The sequence below is a fragment of the Macrobrachium nipponense genome, chromosome 40 (genome assembly GCF_015104395.2).
Source record: "Macrobrachium nipponense isolate FS-2020 chromosome 40, ASM1510439v2, whole genome shotgun sequence".
NCBI classification, from domain to species: domain Eukaryota; kingdom Metazoa; phylum Arthropoda; class Malacostraca; order Decapoda; family Palaemonidae; genus Macrobrachium; species Macrobrachium nipponense.
The window spans coordinates 1,657,513-1,665,123 of record NC_061101.1 but is presented as its reverse complement, the minus strand read 5'-3'; positions in this window follow the sequence as shown (position 1 = coordinate 1,665,123).

The window sequence follows — 7,611 nt, the reverse complement described above, 5'->3', positions numbered from 1 at the left end:
TTTATCCAGTCGCACTAGACCTAAGTTCCAGTCGAATTAGATTTATCCAGTCGCACTAGACCTACGTTCCAGGCGTATTAGATTTATCCAGTCGCATTAGACCTACGTTCCAGCCGCATTAGATTTATCCATACCATCCAGTCGAATTAGATTTATCCAGTCGCATTAGACCTACGTTCCAGTCTCATGAGATCTATTCTATTAGAATTAATCTTGTGGTCCAGTCGCATTAGACCTACGACGAATAAGACCGGACGGGCGAGCTTACCATCCACCTATGCTCAACGGAACGGTAATTCGCTTGTCACCGTAACGAGACCGTCCGTCACAGGCTTCTTGGTACGCTTGCATTACGTTGTTACGCTTAAATATATGTATATGTAACATTTCCACAAACTACAAAAGATCAGTGTGGTGAACTAGTGAAATTTCTATAGTCAATTGCTACAAAGTAGTACTAGTTGTAATGAGAGAGAGAGAGAGAGAGAGAGAGAGAGAGAGAGAGAGAGAGAGAGAGAGAGAGAGAGAGAGAGAATTAGGTTCAAAATCTTACACTGCAGATATCGTTACTCGAGCTGGAAAAAAATAAAATAAAAACATTCCCGTTGAAAAACATTGCAATACATATGTATATGAATATACATTCCCCCCTCCCCCCAGTCTCTTAATACATAGCTATGCATATTAATTAGTATGTATATTTCCAATGAACCACTCTCTTCCCCCCAAAAAAAAGACAAATTTGCATTTAAACTTTCAATTTATCGACAGCCATATTAAATTTAATATATATATATATATATATATCATATATATATTATTATATATATATAATTATCAATTATCGCTTCATACTTTCATTACAATAATTCCATTAGCATATTACATTTCATATCACACAGGAATTTGCCTTCTTTTAAAATAATAATTCTGTCTAAATCTATTAGCTCTTAATACTATACAAGATATAAATGAATACCTGTACATAGGCTATATACGGACAGACAGACAGACATACTGAACACACACACACACACGTATATAACAGATACATTAACCAATGACAAAATTGCCTAGAGCAAAATGAAGGCTGATTTACAATTAAAAATATTTGATTAAAGACATAAATCCGCTCTTAATTCACGAGCGGATTCATTTCAAATCGGCACAGCGTTCCGTTACTCCTCGAGCCATACAGATAAACTAATAAGCAAGTATTCAATGAATGAAAATGGCACTATTTACCTGTCTTTTCCTCCGTGACACGACTGGCAGCGTTGAAGTTACCGTAGATCTTTTTATTTTCAACCCCTTGTTTATTATCTTTTTTATTATTAATACTTTGCACAAAAACAGAACTGTCAAGTTTATCACTTCTTTCGAAGCCCAGAGATTTAATCAACTTTATTTCGTTACTATTTCCAGAGGCAAAAGAACTATGACGGCTTCTGAGAGAGATAGAGAGAGGGAGAGAGACGAGACCGTTGTTTTTTAAATAAACACCAGGCGCGTGAAAGGTATTATTACGTCAAACCGAATATCACTCGCAAAAAGACTGACGGCGGGTCGAGCCTGACGAGCGGAACACCCGACACACATGAAGGACGACGAGCAACTGAACCTCACCGCGACCGCTAGCCACCAGGAGGGGAGGGGGAGACCCCCATAAGAATCCCCCACCCACCTACCTACATACCTACCTCTACCTCCTCCGTGCGCAATACCTTCTTCTTCTTCTTCTTCTTTTTCATCTTCTTCATCTGTTCATTAGTGTTTTGGTCGCTACTTAAAAGACTTACTTACTGCATACACAGGCCCGCGTCCTACGCGGGATTTTAAATCATCTCCCATTTGACACCTTCTTTACTTAAGAACCCAATACGTCCTTTGTGCAATGACATTTAAACCAGGCGAATTACGATACCCGGAAAAAAACCCACCCCGTGGGTTACATTCACGAATACACCCACAGCACCAGCACGCCCAGACCACAGGCGCCTCTCACAAACACCTGCTGGCGTGGCGGTGGTGGTGGTGGTGGTGGTGGTAGTGGTTCTACTACCACGGTGCTGCTGATATATCAATAAAAGGACTTCCTTCCTCCCTTCCTTCTTTTGGCCTGCCCAAATTACGTCTCTTTTGGATCCTTTGGCTACAGTAGGGCGAGAGGGAGGGAGAGGGAATGGTCTAATAAACTGTAGCGGATAAGGAGGTGATGGAGTTAATTATGTGCGGTAAGGGAAAAGCTTCGGTTATATATACGCAAGGTTGGACTATCTCTCTCTCTCTCTCTCTCTCTCTCTCTCTCTCTCTCTCTATATATATATATTATATATATATATATATATATATATATATATATATATATATACTATACATAATTACTTAGGATACTACACGAACACAGGATACCTCAGTAGGTCTATTCAAGAGCTCAAATTACGAACAAATATAACTTTTAATAAATATATTTGATCTCTTTAACGTAGGAGTGACTTCAATTACAACTCTTGATAATGGACTTGTCCTTTGGTAAGCTAGGATACTGACTAACTTTACGGTAAGTGGGAGTTGGTTATATATGGAGGAATCCGCTGGGATTTTTAAAATTCATAGAATGAAAAAAAAAAAAATTGGAATTTACTGAAATTTTCAAAATTGAAATAACATTTTCGGGACGTTTATTACTATTTTTACAAAATGTGTTGACATTTTAAGAAAATTATGAACGGAAATTTGTTGAACCTTTTAAAACGTTATTGAAATTTACAGATTTTTTTTTTTAAATCTTCAGAATTTTTTTTGAAATTATTTTTAAAACTACTTAAATTTATCGAAATGCTTAACAGTTATTGAGGTTTATTCGAAATCATTAAGAAATTTATTAAATCATTCAAAAAAATATTCAATTATTTCATTAATAATTTATTGAATTTTTAGAGTAAATTATAATTCTTGAAAATATATTGAAATTTACTGAAATTTATTTTCATGAAATATTCTCAAAGGGCACATACCGTGCACTGATGTTATTAAAAGCCATATAATAATAATAATAATAATAATAATAATAATAATAATAATAATAATAATAATAATAATAATAATAATAATACGAAGCTCAACACCTAAATAGAATAATGAAAATAAATCAACTTTAATCTGCTAAACTAATTATAAAAACTCCAGTTTTTTCCAATATGATTATGACTCCAAACGCATCACGGTAACCAACTCCTGTTGCATTTTAAAAAAAGGAGAGAATTAAAATTGAATGAATCCACTACAGCTCTCAAAGAGAGTAGCCCCCGTGATGTAGTGCAATATTGCATGACTAGAACCCCCCTAACCCCATACCCCCCCCTCTAACCTCTCCCACCCTCTGTGTCACAGAATACTGCAACTGAAGTATATTTGAGTGTTGTACAAAGAGCTGCAGAGAGTTGGATAATCTGGAGAGTGTCTCTACGCAAGTGACAATTCCTTCGATCGAGGGGTTTAAAATTCGTCGTACGTGCGTACGGACGTTCCTCTTCTCGCCCGTGCTTGCGGACGCGACCGCACGCTCGTGGGTTGTACGTTACACACGAATTTCGTGCTTACTTAGGGCGTGAGTTTCTTGGAAAGGGGAGTCTATGCAAATCCTTTTAAAGTAGGCTATTTCTAAAATAATCGTGTCCTTGTATTCGCTGTAAGGAGATTATTATGTTTTTTATCTTATATATATATATATATTATATATATATATATATATATATATATTATATATAATATATATGTGTGTGTGTGTGTGTGTGTGTGTGTGTGTGTGCGCGTGTGTGTGTGTATAATATATATATATATATATATATATATATATATATATATATATATATATATATATATATATCAACATACATTCATACATATATAATACACATACATTTGAAATCTAAACTTTCCATTCTCGAACTATGCAAAAAAAAATAATAATAATAATAAATCAATAAAAGTAGAGTTTAATTACCATCGCAGCTTGATGACACTCACACAACGCATTGCATAACTGCTACTAAACGCTTTGGTTCCTCTATCTTTTATTTATTCATTTATTGCAAACACGGAGTGACGTCATAGGTCAAGAGAGTATACGCGGAAGAGGTCAAAGATCCATCAACTAGCGGGTTGGGGCGGGGGCGGGGGTTGTTTGGGGCCTGTGTGAGGAACTGAAAACGTGACACCTTCCTAAGGGTTAAAAGTTACGCGGTCAGTCAAAGGTCAAACGATGACCTGACCTGACCTGAAGTACCGTGCGACCTACATGTCAGGTCAAGGTCGATCCACCGGATGCTGGAGAAGAGGAAAGGTCGTCTAGGATTGCTTATGGCGATGTTTGCAGACAATGATCTTGAGACTGTTTATAGAGATGTTTATAGAAAATGCTTACAGAAATGTTTATAAGATTGTTTCTGAAAATGTTTATAGAGATGTTATGGAAATTGTTGCAGAAATATTTATTAGAGATGTTCATCGAAGAAAATGCTTGCAGAAATGGTTATAAGAATGTTTTCTGAAAATGTTTATAGAGATGTTTCTAGAAAATGTTTGCAGAAATGTTTATTGAGATGTTTATAGAAAATGCTTACAGAAATGTTTGTTTCTAAAATGGTTTAGAGAAATGTTTCTAGAAAATGTTTACAGAAATGTTTATAAGATTTTGTTTAGAAAAATGTTTTTATAGAGATTTTTGGTTCCCTTGGAAATTTGTTTGCAGAAATAGTTTTATATAGATGTTCATAGAAAATGCTTGCAGAAAAAGGTAGTTTTAAAGAATGTTTCTGAAAATGTTTATAGAAATGTTTACAGAAAATGTTTGTAAGAATGTTTCTGAAAAATTTTTATAGAGATGTTTCTCAGAAAATGTTTGCAGAAATGTTTATTGAGATGTTTATAGAAAATGCTTACAGAAATGTTTATATTTCTAAAATGGTTTAGAGAAATGTTTCTAGAAAATGTTTACAGAAATGTTTATAGGAATGGTTCTAAAAATGTTTCTAGAGATGCTTCTAGAGAAATGTTTACATAAATGTTTATGAGAATGCTTCTAAAAATGTTTATAGAGATGTTTCTAGAAAATGTTTACAGGAAGGTTTTCATAAAGAATGTTTTCTGAAAATGTTTATGAAAAAATGCACAGAAATGTTTATAAGAATGTTCTGTGGAAAATGAAAATGCTTATAAAAAATGTCACAGAAATGTTCATAAGAATGTTTCTGAAAATGTTTATAGAAAATGCTTACAGAAATGTTTAAAAGAATGTTTCTGAAAATGTTTACAGAAAATGCGTACAGAAATGTTTATAAGAATGTTTTTGAAAATATTTTTAGAAAATGTTTATAAGAATGTTTTTGAAAATATTTTTAGAAATGTTTCTAGAAAATGTTTACAGAAACGTTTATAAGAATGTTTCTGAAAATGTAGAAATGTTGAAAAAATTATAGAAAAGGTTCATAAACCCGTTTATAGCAAATATGTATACACACGTTTATAGAAAACGTTTATAGATGATTATAAAAAATGTACTGAAATATTTATAGGAAATGTTTATAAAAACGTTTACAGAAATGCTTACAAAAATATTTACAGAAATGTTTACAAAAACATTTATAGAAAGTGTCTACAAAATGTTGAATAGAAATGTTTACAAAAATATTTATTAAAAAATGTATGTTTTATAGGAAATGTTTGTAAAAACGTTTACAGAAATGCTTACAAAAATATTTACAAAAATGTTTACAAAAACGTTTATAGGAAGTGTCTGCAAAAACTTTTATAAGAAGTCTGCAAAAATGTTTAATAGAAATGTTTACAGAAATATTGATTAAAAAATATATGTTAGAAGATTTATGGAAAATATTTATAGAAATATTTATAGAAAATGTTTATAGAAGATGTTTATAGAAACATTTACAGAAAATATCTACAAAAAGCAGCTTACGGTTGCAGAACTAAATGGAAAAGACATTAGACGATTTGTATCGATAAAAGCCGCATGAAATATTGCAAATAAAGAGGACTCGTCTATTTCCCCCCCTCCAACCCCCGCCCCCCACCCCCCCGCCCCACCCCCAAGAGGAACCGACGTGACGTCACGGAAGCATACACTTAGGTACGAGGAGGAAGTGTGTTGGTTCGGAACGATGATGACGTCATCAGGGGAGGCAAGACGTGTGAATGATGCAACGCTGACGTCATCAGTCTGTACACACTTCCTTCTCTCTCTCTCTCTCTCTCTCTCTCTCTTTTTGTAGTGATGTGGTCAGGTCGATCGCTGTGAAGTTGCGACAGCACCTGTTTAAAAAGTCTCTCTCTCTCTCTCTCTCTCTCTCTCTCAGTAATGATGTGAATTCAAACCAATAGCAACAGTACCTAGTTAAAGTTTCTCTCTCTCTCTCTCTCTCAGTACCTAGTTAAAGTTTCTCTCTCTCTCTCTCTCTCAGACCTAGTTAAAGTTTCTCTCTCTCTCTCTCTCTTGATCCTGACCTGACGGTTTCTTACTAATTATTCATATAACATTCATCACCTGAACGTAATCTTGTTCATACATTTTACAGCTTGTATTTAAAAAGAAAAAAAAAAAAAAAAAAAAAAAAAAAAAAAAAAAAAACACAAACACACATTATTCAGTAGGAAATGTGGATCGTTTTTCCTTTGAGAAATGTGAACACATTTGCCTTCTAGCGATCATTACATAAAACCAGATATTTCATAAACTTAAGTCTGACTATGAGTTTTTTTTCTTATTTTTTTCAACTAATAACCGGAGCACAGATTTACCTCTTCAAAAACTGCTTTACAAAACTTGATATTTCATAAACTTACATTTTGATTTACAGATTTAATTAAACATAAATCACATTATCTTTTATTCATTTATTTATTTATTTATCCATTAATTTACAGATTTTATTAAACAAAAAAATCATCGTGATTTTTTAAAAATTAATTTATTTATAATATAATTTGAGCACATACCAGTCAACAATGACTTAACAAAACCAGATCATTCACAAACATAAATCTAAACGGGAAATTTTTTTATATATAAATTTTAAAATAAATTTAAAAATAATTGGCATTAGAACATGATCAAAGTATGCCGAAATTCTAAAAAAAAAAATTAAAAAAAAAATACCACTACCTCGACAACAACAAAAAGCTTAATAGCGAGCTCGTACTACCAATTCATAACTGGAAAAGTATTGTCTGCAAATATCTTTTTAAATGACCTCAAGAGTGATTGCTTAGTAGTACAGAGAAATTAAAACAGAAGTAAATGAATATCAATTTTGTTGTGTGAAGACTTTTTACCTTTCTTTTTTTTTTTTTTACCTGGAGGATGCTGACAACAATTCCTCTAATGCATTTACTATTGCTTTAAATTTACTGTGTAACGACATTTTTTGTCAGCGAGTGATGTTGATGTACATGTATGTATGTATGTATGTATGTAATGTATGTTTGTATTGAATGTGTATAGATATTATTATATACATATAGTATAAGTATATATACACACATGTACTATTATATATATATATACATATATATATATATATAATATAGTATATA